The following is a 17,524-nucleotide window of genomic DNA, read 5'->3' on the forward strand; positions in this document are numbered from 1 at the left end:
ATATTATTATACGACAGGGGAACGGGAGTAACCGCAGGTAAAGATTTAATGTCGGGCCTCGGCGTTCTGTCGCCAGGCAAAATTACAACACTGATGATCACATGAATACAAAGAAAGCTGTTACAAAAGAAAGCAACGTTATAAAACTCTGGGGGGAAAAAAACTGATTGCTAGAGGAACATGTCTTTCTATAATTTGATTGAATTATCTGAAGGTGTTTTACATTAAGGAAAAATAGTGGAAGAATCTTTACAGCTTTAGGTGATATTTGTGAGTGAAAGAGGAGTCTGCATTTAGTTCATACATTCAATGGGTTCATCAGTCATATGAGAAGGAAAAAAAATCTCCTTTAACTTTAGGATAATATTTGTAATTATTTGACTTATATAAAAGCTTTTTTACCTAATTTATCATGTCTGATGAAACATAATAGGTAAAACAAAATACATATTGGCAGGGGACTGTAACATCAAAAATTAGCCCAAACTTTATCCTAGTTGTTGCACTCCATCTACAGCTTTAATGTGTGATATATTTTTGAAATGAAGATCAAAAACTACATTGCATTTAACTTTTAAATATATATATATATCTTTCAACAAAGGTTTAGCTTAGAAGAAAAGTGAGGATGTAAATATTTTCTAATAGAAATGTTTCAATGGTTTTTTTTTTTAATTTATATTATGCTGTCAAATTTGAGGACTTTTTCTTATTTGTTTAAATGTTATGGTGGATTTTGATCTAAATAGCAAATGGGAAGTTTATTTCTTAACTTTTTATAAGATTTTTCTTTATGAAACAGCGACAAAGTTGACAAATATAAGTTGGATTTTTTTTTATTTAAAATGTTGTCAACATTTTATGTCCTTGGTCTTGATTTTATGAAAGTTGAAAAGCACAACTTTTGGATTTTTGAAGCTTTAAAAAAAACAAAAAACAACAAAAAAAAAGAAAAAAGAAAACTAACTGAAGCCGGGTCAATTCACTGACAAACATAAGACGACTTTTTACAAGGTCAAGTCAGGTACTCTTCCCTCCAAATCGTCCAACTTTACTATAAATAAATATTGTTACATACAATTCTTTTTGATCTATGAATTTAGAGGTAAAAGCAATCACAGCTTTGAAGAAAATAGCTTTTTTTTTACTTTTAAATGTTTAAATTTGCCTTTGGTTAGCAGGTGACTGTGAAACCTAGAGTATTTTAGTTCCAGCAACTGTCAAGCTTGCTTCTCCTAAATATTTGTCAAACTTTGTAGAAAGATTGGTCTTTGTAATCTCATCATTATCCATAATGACATAAACAAATTCACTTAATACAGCCCTTTATAGAAGCCATTGGATAACATGACCACAAAGACATTGGCACTTCTACAGGACAAGAGCTATGTGAATATTTAAGGTTGTCCCAAAAACTTTTACAGCTCTACAGTAAAAATAAAAAAGAAACAATAAAACCACATTTTATAGTTTGACAAGGAGTTATTTCTATCACAACCACTTGGTACAAATCCTAACCAGGAAAGAGAAACCTATAAGCCCATCAAAATTAAAAGAAGCTGTGCAGAAGGAGCTTAAGTTATGATTCATCTGTTATTTTTTACATTATTTATACTGTTTTGCTTTTGTTGTAAAGCACTTTGTGTTATTCTTTTATATGAAAAGTGCTATATAAATAAAGATTGATTTGATTTGATTTGATTTCTTTAATCAGCCATGGCAGTTCACTGTAAAGGTTTTAGTCATTTCTAAAGCCAATAACAGGTTTGGAAGTGAGAGGTGAGCTTGTTTACTTGAAAGCAAAAATCTCATAACTTGGAGTAAAATAATCAGATCAGATACTTTTACAATCACTTCAGAAATCTAATTATTTAAAAATATCAGGATCAGAATATCATACAGACATGTTTCTTAAATCCATATACATCTACCATTATCTATCAAAGGTTGTCAAATTATACTGTTAACACAATCACCTGCATAATCGGATAACTCAAGGAATCAGAAAACCATTGAATTTTTTGGTGTAGATGTAAACTGAATCACTGCTAGATACATACCGGTAATTGGTTCAACCAAGTGAGATTTCAATTGCAAAACCAAATGGATGGAATTCACACATGACACTAAGCCATTAGATTCCCACAGGACTAATGCAGACACAGAAGTTGCTTTATGTTGCAGCACTCCTCAATGTCAGAGTTCTGTTGTCACACTGTGTCATTTCAAGTTAAAAGCTATTTAATGGAAGTATTTACTGTGAAATTGTAAAAGTAACTCCCGACCCCAATCTGATCAAGGATCTAGCATATGATGAATGCGGTGATGATGAAGTCTTGTCTGTATCAATGCTCGCCTTGACTCACACCAGTGGTACTGTTACTTAGGAAGCCAGTGAGAGATCATTAGCAAACCCAGCAGGTTTTATGAGGGTTTGTGGTGAAGTGGGTGTCACTGTGGGTGAAAAGAAGCTGCTGGGGGCTGACAGGCTGTCCACATCCTCCCCTGGACAAAAAACTCACAACCTGAGGGAGCGACAGCAACCGACGGCTCATATGCTTTAAAAGAATCCCTCCAAAACCCACTGTCTCCATTTAAACACAGAGGACACAAAGAAGTCAAACAAAACGTTTTTAGTATAATGGCAGAGATGGACAGTGAACAAGCCCTGTGCTGACTCTCTATGAGTCAATCCATTGTGAGGCGCACAGCTCACAAGTTGAGTTCCCAGTGAATCAGAGCAGTCAGCTGCCATCCACCACCTCAAGGCACAGGGCCAGTCTAGCACAGGACTGCAGACATGTGACCCGCTGTCTCACACAACCACAGTTGCAGCATTCAGCTTGAGGAGTGCACAAAGAGCTCTCAGATAGGGCTCTCTAATGTATGACTTTCAAAACAGTTTGGGCAGGTTCTGTCAGTTTGTTCAGCTCGCATAGATAAAATACTGCCGCGATATAGAGACTGAGGAAGCAGGTGTTTGTAAATCTATAGATAACTGTGACTTGTGATTTACAGTCTGCTGTCAGGAGGCTGCACTGACATCAATACTGCAGCGGGAGCTTGTCTGAGGCCTAGCCGAGTACACCGAAATATCTCTTCACCGAGACACCCCCCCTGATCACTGACAGCAATAGACGACTCTACAAGTGCAGCTGTTTAAATATTACTTTCTCGTCTTCATCTAGCCATCCTGCTCTCCTACAGCCTATTCTGTCCCACAGTGAGTGCTACTAGAGGAATTTAGGAGACAATAAAAGCTTGACTTTCTGCTATCTAAATTTCAGCAACACCCAGCCTTACATCTGTACCCCTAAATGTTCTGGATCTACCACAATTAAGTTATTTCTACAGTAAATATATCTTTTTTTCCCATTAAATAAAGGACCCATGAATATTTAATGCAGGATGAGTAAGTAGCTTGACTAACAGACAAAAAAGGCGATTAGAAGTCTTCTGCCCTTTCCTTTAGGACTGGCTCAGCTTGTGCTCCTTTTACAAAGAGTCCCCAGGTGCATGAATGTTTCATGGCGACCCTGCTGTCTGCTTCCCTGTGCTCAGATTCACTTTTTCTCCTTCCTTCCAGTGGCAGTTGAAACTCAGCTGTTAAAATGTCTTTTGCTTAAATCATAATAAGCCAGTGGGCAGAACAGAGGACAGCCTATTTCTTCCCTGAATCTCCAGTTTATTCTAACCATTGCAACTGTCAGAACAATTCGGAGACTGATGACCGCTCTGATTTTTTCCACGAGTTTTGTGCAAAATCTGAACTTGGTCAATGCACTGAGCCAAACAACAGATATATATCTAAAAATCTGTTTATTTTTATGCCTTAGTCACATGTTGACCTGCACGGATGCTGCCGGTTTTTGGGTTGTCTGGGCCCATGGAGGGTCTTAGAGAAGAGCGGTCGGATCTTAAAGGGAATGCAGATGTGTCTTACAGTTCCTTTGAGGCTCATGTGGCCACCTTAAGGGACGTCATAATAATGGAAAGTACCTTTGTTTTGCATGTGGTAAGAGTATCTCGAAGCATTCATAAGGCTAATGCAAGTTTCGCGTACTTATGACGTATGGGTGATGCTGTCGTATAGTGTCCTTACCTCACATATTAGTTATTAGTAAGGTACATGTATTAGCTCTTTACAGACTGCATAAGTGTCCATAGGACTGCCATAGTATGCTAACACAAACTACACTCTAATTGAATAATTTTTCTAAATTTTAACAGTTAGGCTCAACGCAAGGAGCACGCACTTATCACTTCTCAGGGTTTAGTGGGTTTGAAAAAATGTGCAAGCCACACCACTTGCCTGTCACACCATGATTATTTACCCTTGGGTGTTGCATAACTGTTTGGTTTGACCTGTCGCCCATGCCCATTGAAAAATCTGAAGGATCATTTTTGCTCTATGGGATCACAAAGTGTCTACAACTTTGACATTTCAAGCAAATCTCGTACAAGTTTGACCATTTTTTCGCCTGGAGACAGTCCCGAATCCACCTGTAAAATAAGTTGTGACTAAGGCCTTACTCTGATCACACAACTAGAATAACTAAGAACGGTCTTTTCTGGATTACACCTATTCAGATCCTTTACATGCAAACTTGATACCATAAAAAGCCAGGTCAGAAAAGTCAGGTACTTCAATGTATTTGGTCTAAGCTGTGGAACTGCTCTGAAGAGAGAAAAAAAAAAACACCCATTTAGACTTTCAGAGTCAAAGAATTTTGGCCTAATTTTTATGTACTATATCATTAGTACATTGCGAGTATTCATTTATGCAGAGCTCTCTAAAAAGCTCACCAAATAGGATTTTATATCTGCTATTCTCCTGTAAATGACACCTCCAACTTGGGCCACTTTAACGGCAGTCAAATTAGCTCAAGCACTAATGTGAGGCCCCGCAGCTCTGCCGCTATCATCTTTTCATTAGCTCGACCCAGACACATTAAAGCCACAGCTTTTATCGTGAGCTGCGTGAATCTCAGTCAAGCTTGTAGGTTTTGGGTAAAGTCTTAAAAAGAAAGAAAAAAACTCTGTTTAAAGGAGACTTTAGAATTTGGAATTGCTGACAAAAAACATTTCAGTGGAATCCCAGCGTTGAGCAGAAAGAGGGGCAGAATTTTAAGAAGGTAGAGCACTCACTGTCTTCTTAAGCATATCAGAGATGTTCTATTAATTCTGGTGAAGCATAGCTTTGTCAGGTCATTCATCACAAGGAGGAAATTGACAAGTTATATCCGGATGATATGGCAGAGATATATCAGCTTTAATTTTGCATCAAAGGAAGCAGGCACTACTTCATTTGTTTAATAATTAGTTTTCTTTCCAGTGTCTTTTGTCAAGACAAGGCTAGGCAGGCGACTTACACAAAGTCACGTGAAATGTAAAAGTTCGATGGGGTGAAAGGCCAACAGGGATGCTGGAGTCGGATTTTATTTATTGGCCTCCTCTTTAACCATCGGAGCAGACTGCGGAGAACATCTGTCCTGAAAGCGCACGCACTTCTGTGCCGTCAATCAAACACGCTCTGGCATGTCTCCGACAAGTTGCCAGCGGTTACGGTCACCTCTGAGGACTCGCACCAGTTTGGCTGGCATGTGTAAGGGTGAGCCTCGACTTTTGCATTTGTCTATGGCCGAGCAGGATGACAGCACATCTATTTTTAGTCCAGTACACTGAGTTCTGCTGTATTATGCTCTGTTCCGAGGACAGGCAGCCAGGTCATTTGCAGTAACCTAGAGCACGGTGATAGGGCCGACTGTGCTCTCTGACCCTGACCCTCCAGCTCCTACATCAGTGGGAGAGGCTTACAAGATTCCTGGGTGGTAGTTAGGGAGGACTATCTAAAAAAAAAGGTGCTCTTCCTGACAGATGCCTTGTTCATCTGCCTTTTTTTTCCTCTAACGTGAGTAATAGGCTAATAATTCAGCTGTCACTTTGGTACGTTATCTTGTGGGAGTACCATCCAGAACTGCTTTTGCTTTGAAAAAGAAGAGAAAAAAATTGCCTGCGGATTTGAAAATGGATTGGAACTGTACGGAAAATGCACATTAGTGTGTTAAAGTCTGAGGAATACCCTTAAAAGATAAGATGATAGATGGATCGCCAACACGGCAAGAGGGAAACCTTGTGTTATCTCTTCACGCCCAGTTACTCACACGGCTCCGCTCAGACGACTCACGAATCTGATACGCATCGACCATGAACACTCAACTCATCACAATCCTGGGATCTCATTGTTCCGTTCATTCAGAGATTTCTTATTGGGATCAAATGACACTGATATCGCTGGATCAACAGAAGAAGATATTTTATAATGTCAATCATTTATATGTACATCTCGTCTGAAAAAACGGTCCACAAACTACTCAAAGCAAACATTTTTCCAATTTCTAATAAAGTCTTATTACTTTATTTCTAACTGAATATAATTCCTTCACCAGGAGGTATTTGGTCTTTCATTCTCCAATAACTTTATGCAGCGATTCCTCCAGATTTCTGTTTTCAGATGGTTGAATTTAGTCAAGATTGCGACCAGAGGCGCCCATCCTTTTCGGATAATCTCATCAAAGATGCCCTGGTCTATTTAGTGAAGCACAAGGGAAACACGTGTGCAGAGACAATGCAACATTTTCTTTGCTCTCGGTTTAACAGCTTGCTGTTCAAACCTCGAGGTGTTCCATTTAAAAAAAATTGTATGCTTATTTAAGGCGCTTTACCTTGGGTTAACAATGGTCAGAGAAACAAGGGAAGTGTAAGTAGTAGTGAAAGTCTTAATTTACTTGTTTTACCCAATCCTCCCTAATAATGATTAAACAAAAATATATTTTGTATTAAATATCACCCCGCAAGTGATGATTACCCTCCTAACAGGGTTGAATGTTTTGTAACTTGAAGTTAAGTGGCAGACTCGGCTCTCTTTGTTTGTGTGAGCAGGGGGGACATGAGTGCAGAGGCAGGGGCTCTGAGGCCAGGCCCTCTATCCTTCCTGTTCAGTTACCAGAGGCCTCTCACTTATCAGTTCCAGATCTCACAAGAACAGAGAGAAAGAGAGTCCACTGACAGGAAGGGGATTTTTTTTCCTCCCCCCTTTTTCCTTTAGAGAAGTTAACAGAATGTCTGCACCTTCACATCTCACAGAAAAAGCAGTTACTCATTAGGGCTTACACTGAGGCTACAAAGAAAAAGACCGACCTGGCAACCTTCAGACATCAATTAAGTGTGAAAACTGCTTTGTACTGAAAGAACTAGCCTAATAATCAATTAAAAAGAACAGAAAAAAACATAGAAAGATTGTTCATTAACTTTAATAAGGCACAAGTTGACAGGCTTTTTTTTTTAACAGAAAACTAGATGTTAAACGCATTTTTTCCACTCCCTCCTCTATTGAGCCAGGCTGTATTCTTTCCTCCACAAAGGCAACAGTGCGAGGAAAAACTCTGTCACTGAAGTGAGAGAAGCGACCGCACTTATGTCATGTCCCGCTCATATAACATCCCCATCCATTTCACTTGCTATCACTGTCTACCTCGCCTGACATTTCCACAATAATCACTTTGGTTTATCCCACTCAGCTGTGTGGCGGGCAGATGTTTGTCAGGGCATCGTATTTTGCAGCATTCACACGGCTCTAATCAAGATTAACCCCTCTTATCTATTCTGCGAGTGTATGCGTGTGTCCTGGATGTCCTAATTCCTAATCCACGGCTGCATTGTATAATACAGTCGACAAACCAATTATTTTTTCCCTCTCCTCCCCAGATGATTCTTGATGGAAGCAGAAATGTACATGGGAGTCACAGATTGCATATGGTGGCTTGCTAATGAAAAGGACAGTCATGACCCTGTTGGCGCTTGCGTGTGCGTGCGTGCTCAGATTGAATGTGGAACATAAGCACTTTGTTACTCAGAGCATGCCCCCCCTCACACCCCTCCCTCCTCCCCGACTGGCCCGGGGAGCTCCTGATGAAATCAACATGTTCTGTGAAGCTGGCCACACACAAACTGCAGCCATCACATGTTTACCCAAGACATTTGAGCGTGGTGGAGGACAGCACATGTCGGAGCGGACAAAGCCACCGGATACCCATTTTCATGTTCTTCTATACCTTTTGGCAGGATGGTGCTATGATCTCTGCAAACTTTAGGAAAATTCAGAGACAAAAAGGAACACCCAAAGTGTATTATACTTTTTTATAATATTCAGCGGGCACTCCAATGTTGCATCTAAAATGCTGCTGTTCTGTAATGTTTCTAAGGTTTTGGTTGCAACTTTTGGATTTCAAATTTGAGAGATATGAGCAGGATGGCGAAAAAGAAGGCTTTTGTTGGACAATCTACAATGCCAATCATGCACTTAGCATTTAGAATGGTAGAGATTCAAGATTCAATGAGTCATTTTTTCCCACGATTTGGTTCAAACACTAATTTAACCAGAAACCCTAACCGATATTTCGTTTTCGTTTTTGCATTTTAAGCTTTGAACCTTTCTGTCAAAACATGTATTTCTCTTCAACTCTTCAACTCCTTACACGATCAATGTGAATTAACTACAGAAAAGCTGAAATAAGCGTTTTCCCTCTTTTTACACATTTTAAGCTAATCCTGAACACTAAATAAAGTTTAAATAAAAGTGGCTACAACTCTGAAATCTTTTGGCATCCGGCTAATGATTTTCAGCCACCAGCTTGTCTTCCAAGTTCCAACAGGTCCTCTTGAGACTTTTGGGTCACGGTCTTAATTTGGTTGTAAACATCACTTGTGTATTATAATTTTAAAAAATCATTTTTTTTACTTTGCTAATAAGCAAGTTACAATGACGTAAAACCTTTCAGATGCATTCACTAAGCCTGGTTTAATGTAGTAAAACAATAAATAATAAATCCTCCATAAAATTTAGTAGAACACGTTTGACACTTTTAACAACACATAATGGTATGCAGAAAGGATGCAACGATTCACTTCCTAATTTGCTTCAACTGTGTAACATACGGTTCAGTTTTAAACCAAGAATTGTAGCATTCCAAGAATAGACACATTTAGATCTATGCCTCATGTGCACAAAATATCTAGCACTAAGGCTACCTAGTACACATTTCAAACCAAATCCATAGAGCCAGCACATACTGTAAAGTCTTTTAAGGTTAATAAGTGAGCATGTTTCCTTAGAAAAAAATGCACTTTTATGGACTTTTTCCTTTGCTTCCAACTGAGTGACTAAGTTCTTTCAACTTAAAATTCAGGAAAGTTTATCTAGCAATGGAGTTGACCCAAAAATACACATAAAAAAGCATCAAGCATCAAAATAACTTAATATATTCACATATTAAGGTGTTGCGTAAAGGTTGCAAGTTGATATCTTCACGTAATTGGAAACCAATGCCCGATCTGCGTGTGTAATGAATACAAAATTGTCACAAAATATTTTAATATTTGTTTGCAGACTTTGACTAAAGTTCATTCTACTTATTCAGCTGTGCTACTTTTAGCCTCTCCATCCCCAGGAGTGCATAGAAAAACAGAAAAACAAGCAAACACTCACCTGTTTTGTCTTCGAGCCTTGATTTCCCACCTCGAAGGACCCCCCCACCCATTCACACGCCAGGAGGGGAAACACTCCAGGAATTCACGTCTTCTGCCTCTGAGAAAAACAAAACACATCAATCAATGCAACATCCACCTCCAAATGCTGAATTATCACATTTGCATATTCTTTTTCCGGGGGAATAAAAATCAGTGATTTAACTTCTCAGACATTTCTTTGGGCTTTAAGTGGCTTCCATCTGTGTCTGCAACACTCTTCCCTCTTTGCACGGATAAGCTCCTTCACGCTCCTATGCCCATGAAGGACGAATCAAAAGAGCAGCCAGTGCTTCACATGATCAGCGTGGCATCATAAACATCTGCCACAGAGTAGGTTAGCTGCCGTACCGCAGTCACATTTCACTCCCAATCCACAAATAAAGCCTTTAAACACAGGACATTCCTATACATTCATAGTGGCAGGGCTCTTGCTACTCAGATCCTTAAAAATCTTTATTGTAGTAGTTGGGATAGTGTGTCAAAGGTAAAGAATGAGTCAGCAATACTTAAATGATTAATAGGTCAGAAATAAAAACAAAAATATATTTTCAAACAAAAAAAGCTGTCTGGTTTAAGTAAAAAAGGTGGAAACTCTTAAAAGATTCAGGCTCTTATATGTAGAAACCAAATTGGTTTATCTGGCCCAAATTTGTTGTAATTTTTTGTGGTATCTGGATAAAAACTGCACAAATGTATAGCTTCAACATTGCTTGTCATTTTTGTTGTACCTGTAATGTTAGGTTGGGGTTGTGAAGGGCTGTAAGCAAGTGGGAGAGCCTGTAAACAGTGAGCTCTCAGCAACTTGGAGTGGAATGGGAGGTTAATCTCTAACCTGCATGATCTCTACATGATCATTATTAGGAACACATTTAAAAAAGCTCGAAAGATGATCAGAATGGGTCTTTAAAAGTAAAAAGTAAGCAATTTTTTCTCAATCTATTTTAAGGTTATTTTAAGTTCTCAGGTAAAGAATAAACAAACAATTTTGACTCCTAAAATGTTGCTTTTCTGTGCCTCTGCTGGATCGTTTTGGAAGATTATTTTCAAAAGGCATCTGCTTGGTGATACACAGCATGTTCATAAGCCATTTCACCCCCAGCCAGATCTCCTCTGGTTTCTCCTGACCTCATGCTTAGGTTGAAATTACAAGGCTAATGCTCCAAATATAAAAACTGTGTTAACAACAAGGCATATTTTCACATTCAGCAGGAGAGGGCGGTCCCCAGCGCCTTGTGCTTTCTTGAATCCTTTTTTTTTTTTTTTTTACATGACTGAAATATTTTTTCAGGCTGCAATTCTCCCCTGCTGGAAGTGTTGATCTCTGAAAAGCGAACGAAGAGGAGCGCTGGCGGCTCAACGGGTTGGCAGAGAGGAGGAGGAGGAGAGGGGCTGACGCTGGGTGCCTCCTTTTTTTTTTTATTTATTTTTTTTTTTTAAGCCAGATTCTCCCCAGATACATCTGTGCTATTCATCAACAGTTTTTCCTGGGCTGTGAAAAAAATCAATGTGCTCTGCACTGCAAACAGTTCATAATGACGGGGGATGGAGGGGAAAAAAAACCCAACTGCAACTGAATTGATTTGTTTAAGTACAATAACACAGCTCTGCAGCGCAATGAGGAGGCGGCTCGAGTGCTCAGACAAAGACAGACTGGCAGTATGAAACCACAAGCAGTAATTGATAAACTGCTGGCAAAGTGCAAAAACAGGCCTCAGAAATACAGAGGCCTGTTGTCTAATTAAAGGAGTTTTTTCCTTAAATGACTACCAAACAAACAAAAACAACAACACGGTCACATGACCTGCACTTTTGTTTGTAAGTTCTGCATCACCTACGTGTTAAAGCTCCACGTGAACATATACAGCATTTCCTGACCTTACAAATAAAGTAAAGATTTGGATTTTTTAAGGGGGGACATGGGAATAAAGCTTTCTTCTGGAAAAAAATACCAGTCACATGTTGGCTTTCAGTTTCCTGTTTTCCCCTAAAAATGCAATTTTTTTTTTATTTCTTTGCTTTTTTAAATCACCTATTACCTTTAACACACACACACAAAATGTACAACTATCATAAATCTATTTCTTCTACTTTAAGTACAAAAAAAGTCTGAATTAAGGTTGACAAACATGAAACTAAGCTACTGATAGATCAGTTTGTTCTCCTAATCCTGCAAAAAACAATATTCTGGAGTAAATTCTGTCAGAAGTTACCACATTAGGGCCTTTTCTCCGTGTCTCTTTTAAGCTGGCCACAGAGGTGCATTTATCATTGTTATTACACTTTGAGAGAGGCCCTCCCAAGTTTAATTGGGTCCTCATGGAGTCCAAATCCCTTCTGTTGCTGCAAACTCCAGAGCTGGACAGGCTCATACCTCCCTGGCGAGCAGCGGGTTTTACTGGCTACATGTTACTCAAAGTGGCCACGGAGCCTGCTGCATGTGAGCTGGAGGTGTGGGGGGCAGAGCCTGAGGCCACCTGCCAAGCTTGGACAATGGAATGAGAGGGAAACCTTGGGAAGAAACCCTCACCTGGATCTGCTCTCAGTGCCATGGGGAACTCTCTGGAGAGCCAACAGGAAAACTCCCGAGGGCTATTACATCCACTGATCTGGAAATGCATACTAACTGGTCGCCACAGTTGGCTTTTAAAGCATGTGAGGATGCATGAGAGCTATTGCAGACATTTCTGGGGGCCTAAATGAAGCGATAAAAGAGCAAAAAGGTAATAGATACTGCAACTGACATTATTTCAGACTCCAATTCTTAAAAATTAAATGCTGTTTTAAAACATTTTGTGAAACTTTTGGCTTAAAATAAACCTAAACATAACTATTCGCCTCCCGTTCACCCTTTAGTATGTTTTATGTTTACTTAGTGCTATAATAGACACATATACTATACAGAAGCATTTGTGTCAGGTGCTTTACAAAAAAGCATCTGACAAAGATGAATTAAGTCATCTTTTGAGATAGTTTAAAAGCATTTCCAGTGGTCTTTTAATCATGACTATGTTGTTTTAACCCATATTAAAAAGACTGACATTTTCTAGGACATAGTTAATGCAGAGTGTCAGTAGCTTGTTAGAAATTTGCCTCTGAGTGGTGTGTTCTATGTTGACGTACTCTCTCACAAGCTTACAGCCCCTCATAGCCCCATCCTAACATTATCAGTGCAACAAAAATGGCAAGCAATATTGGAACTATCCAGCCTTGTTTTGAGCCAGATACCAAGACAAAGATAAAGACGTTCATGGATCTATTTGTCTGCAAGTGGATTCATGGGGTTGGAGCAGAGCAGGGAGCTATGATCCGCCTGTTGTATTTTTTATGTAACAAATATACTCTTTTCTGATGGCATTTTTCTTCTGCTCCTGATTCACTACACTTTGAATTAAAACATACTCAGAATGCAATTTTAATCTTGACTTTGTTTCAATATGCTTTTCATTATCAGAAAAAGGCCACAAGAATGTGTTAAAAATGCCCAAAACACAATTTAAAAAAAATAAGCGTGAGTCTTTAAAAAAATGTTTTACCACCCAATCACCTCTTTGAGGTTTTTTAAATGTACCAGACACTACTATAAAATTGGGCCAACTTAGAACTGCTTCCATGTTCTTGATAGACTTTAGATACTAAAATACATAGATGTGCTTTACAAACAGGCATCCGACAAAGACAACTGAAATGAAGTCTTAACAGTAAAAATGGTGGAAAAAGAGTCAGTGAATTCCAACAGAGATAAAACACTCCAGGCTCATTGTAAATAATACAACAGTTGTGCAGTGAAAATCATTTCATGTCTGCAGATGCGGATGTCCGTATGGAGAAAATGCATTAGACAGTCGCACGCTGTCACTTCAAGCACATCACTGCAGTGCTTTGGAGGTTATTATGGGTTTACAGAGAATTGTTTTCACTGTGCTGCACTTAGAGGACATGAGACAGCAGCTCAGTTAGCTCCCCCAATCTTCCGTCTGCACTGATTAACACCAATGCAGGCACCTAGTTAACCACTGCTGTTGTAATTACAGTATATTGAGCGTCACACACGCACCACATAAAGGCATGCCAGAGCACAAACATACACTTGTACACAAGCAGAGAGCTGCCAGATCAGCATCACAGCGCCCACCAATTATGTGTTTTCATTCATGCAAATTCAGGTAATTTACCTTCTGCAGTGGGTAACTTTTCCTCATGTACTACTTGTTTGTACTGCAGGTGGTTGAATGGAGCACAAAAATGTAACCAATCCTTAGTAAGCTTGTTTTTTTTCCGCCAATTGGTAATAATAACTCATGCTGAAAGTGACTGTTATTTAATTCACTCGTACTAAATGGTGGCCCAAATCACAAAGAGAAAACTCAAATTACATAAAACCAGGGTCTCGCTTTAAATTACTCAGTCTTCCTGCTCCAACAGGGGAGTCCATGCTCATGAGTGCTGCTTGAATTGATGGTTTCAATATTGCTTCTCCCTCCACTCCTCTCTCTATAGCATAATTTGTTTCAGAAAAGCAAGTGCCGCCCAAGAGGGTGCTTGTGTTTTTTTTCTCTGTTTGTTTCCAGTATTTCCCCATCCGAACGAGAAAGTGGCCACGACTCCCACATGGGAGACGGAGACAGAGGTGTAGGCTGGCAGAGCGCCAAACCAAAGAAACGCGTTCCCATCTGACCACAGAGCGCCGTCCAGCTTTATCTGCAAAGCTGGTTCCAAATCGTGCAACATAGGGGCTTGGTGTTTGGTCACCTGGTCGTTATTGTATTGTTTCACCAGCCTCTGTGCTACCTAAATGAAAGGGAAGGCAGCCTCTCACAGAGAAGTGTGCCTTAATGAGCCGATCAGTCTAAAGACATGCCCCGCATTTGCATTTTCAGAACAGTTCTTCATCTCCTTCCATTATTATTTCCTCCTCTGGTTCAGATTAACAAAAAAAAGAGAAATGTTCAAGCAGAGAGGGTGGTTTCAGAAGTATACACAGTGGATTCCAGGCAGTATAAAGAGAGTGCATTACTCCTGGGAGGGGGAAAATGATTAAAGGCCAGAGTCTGCTTGTTCCAGAGGAAAGCGGAAAGATTTTCCAGCCTCCTAATGCCAGCCAACCATGACCGTGGTGGTTGCAGCACATCTTCTCCGTGTGCCCTGTACTTTCTCTGACACTTCACATACTTCATTTGAGAGCTGGGGAAACTGATATTAAAAATGCCTCCATCGCCCAATCACAGCACAAATTACAGATTTGAAGGTAAATTGTGCACATGGTTATGATTGCTGCTGCTGAGCAGGTATAACAGCATTATGATGACTCAGCTGCGGCAGACTCTCAAGGCAAAACAGGCAAATAGAAAGAAAATGATCAATAATGAGGCAAAGACGACGGTGGAAGAAAACAAAGCGGTTCATAACAAATGAGAAAACAGGCAGAGCGTCTCATTGCGAGAACGCTAACGACAATCAATTAGCAATTCGTCATGATCTCGGGCGCGTCGCAGTATAAGGTGTCTTAATGAGCCCCATTTCCATTAGCTGTGCTCTTCTGGAGAGGCATGAAGAGGAGGCCACTTCCAGCAGCTCCTCCGGCTCGACGCTTAATGCAAGAGCGGATTACTCCATCAATTCCTCGCTTCTCTTTGTTTATTCCCTGCGTAAATAATGGTCAACCATTACGATGCATTAGGTGGGCCACTCGGAATACGGAGACAGAGATGTGGAAAGAAGAGCACAAGTGCTGCAATGGTAGTCTCCAGTGATCTGCAAGAATTTGGGAACTGAAAGCTAGTGGCTTCAGATAAAATGCAGTATTAGAAAAGGTATTATAATCAGAAACCTTTATGTAAATTATCTTAGTCATAAAAATAAGAAAAAAATCTGTGCTATGGTCTACTTCAGAAAACACTTTAATTTTGGGAAATTTCAAGCTCTTAAAACTGTAAATTTAAGCTATTAGTCCCATAACAGTTAAAAAACAAAGACACCCATTACTTAAAATGTTCTTTTCCTATCACCTTTTATTATTATGATAACCAAAGGTGTGTTGTGGTCACGGAAAAAAAGAACTAAGGTGACAATATAAAGTTTAAAAGTCCTCTGGGGGAACATGGTGACACCAGCCTGGATGAGTCAGAGTTCCTGATAATAACAGGAAGACAGAAATGGATTAAGATGCTGAGACTTGTGAATTCCCTGAAACATTTTTCTTGGAAAGGAGTGTGTTTTTTTTTAACAGGAAGTCCATGACAAAATTTTACTGTAAACAGATCTTTGAAAGAAAAGGCTGTTCCTACAAATGTACAAAATACATTGAAACAAAATGGTTTGCCTTAAATCTAAGTCATGTGCGTCCGGTTTCATTTAGATTTTTTATATTCCTATCAACAAAAACACCAGTCTGAGTCAGTAGAAATGAGTTTTTGTCTTATGAATTAACCCTTCAAGGCTATTTTTTGAGTGATATGACACAAATTACACCCAGCAGCTGCACTGCTTACCCCCACTGGGTTGAACTGATCGATATTTCACCCAAGGCTCCATCACTCTATTTCTATTTTGCTCTACTGCTGACACTCTTTGGTTTCTCTCTTGTCACAGCGCTGGACAGGATGAAAATTAAATGCATCAGCAGAAAAACACACAAGTGGAAATGATCTCTCCGCTCAGGCTGCTTGGGTCATGAAATCAGCTAGCTGTGCTTATCGCAGGCTGCTACCATTAGTCCTAATAGCTCAAGTGACTATCCGCCTTAGGAAAGGGCAGATTGTGTTTTCCAGGGCTCGCCAAAGACAGGTGACTCTCATTTGATGTATTTTTTGTGTCATAGTGAAGACAATGGCGTCTGGAAAGTAGAGTTCAAAACCACAGGGAAACAGCACAAACACAGCAAAAGCTGCAAGCTGAGAACAAATAAACTCCAACGGCATCATGTTCCAACTATCCACAAACAGTTTTGTAAAATCAAAACTAATCACATAAGCCTTTTTTTATTTAACTTTTCTTATAAAGCAATAAAATCACATCTTAGATGCTCCACTTTTTTGACAGGTGTGAAACCCCAAACCTTGAGGATTGACTATTGACTGTATATGAGAACTGGACAAGGTGACCCCCCCTTCCACCCTCATACTCCAAATAGGAAGTACTTGCTAGATCAGAGAAGCCAAAATCCCATAGCCTTCTATAGAAAAATAAACAGCTATTACTCAGCTATAAGCTATTACTTATGTTTATGTTCTTAATCTTACTTTTTAAAACATTGTCTCTGCAGTGGAAGTTATAAACGGATATATCAGATATCATTAAGGAAAGTATGTGATTTCACGTCATACATTAAAAATGTTTGATTGACAGATTCTCCAGAGCATGCTTTCAAGTGGAAGGGGTGTGGACTTCCATCTATCTCACGGTTGATTGGTGAGATTGGATGCCATTGAAATGATGACTCAGACTGACTCTGACAAATCATTGCTTACTAGCTACAACGTGGCAAGTGGCGCCATCAGTATTGCAAAAAATGGCAAATGATTTGACTTATTTTCATTTTAGCCTGATGTAAGCCGTTTTCTGTCCGTGACAACATACTCACTTGCTCCAGTTCTCTTATACAGTATATGGGACCAAGAAAGCAAACCCATGAAAATGAAGGTGTTGTTTTGCTGGCTAGATAATCCTAGTGCTGTTCATGACGACTAATTATCCAGTAAACTTAAGGGAAGACTAAACATAAGTGGAGTGGACGTAAAGCAGCAATAAAAAAAGGCTTGTGGAACTTGTCTAAAAAGGTGGAACTCAGGAAAAGGTTCTAATTTGTGCTCATTTCAGGCAATATCACCCCCAAACAATATGCTGCTTTTTTTAAGTTGATCTGTCCTTTTTCTCTCTCTAATGTGAGAGCTAACCAAACCACATAAAGGTGTAAAACAGGGGTCTCAAACTCGCGGCC

The 17,524-nt window shown here is 39.5% G+C and overlaps 1 protein-coding gene across 2 annotated transcripts in view; it reads right to left on the reverse strand.

Moving 5' to 3' along the window:
* Positions 1-17,524, reverse strand: part of LOC112154294 (zinc finger MIZ domain-containing protein 1) — a 99,902-nt gene that overhangs the window by 60,350 nt on the left and 22,028 nt on the right. For both annotated transcript variants that reach the window (XM_036217053.1, XM_024285141.2), the window contains exon 2: positions 9,548-9,646. The gene's annotated coding sequence lies outside the window, so the exon portion shown is untranslated. The remainder of the gene's footprint in view (positions 1-9,547; positions 9,647-17,524) is intronic.

Source organism: Oryzias melastigma, linkage group LG19, assembly GCF_002922805.2.
Source record: "Oryzias melastigma strain HK-1 linkage group LG19, ASM292280v2, whole genome shotgun sequence".
Classification (NCBI taxonomy): Eukaryota; Metazoa; Chordata; class Actinopteri; order Beloniformes; family Adrianichthyidae; genus Oryzias; species Oryzias melastigma.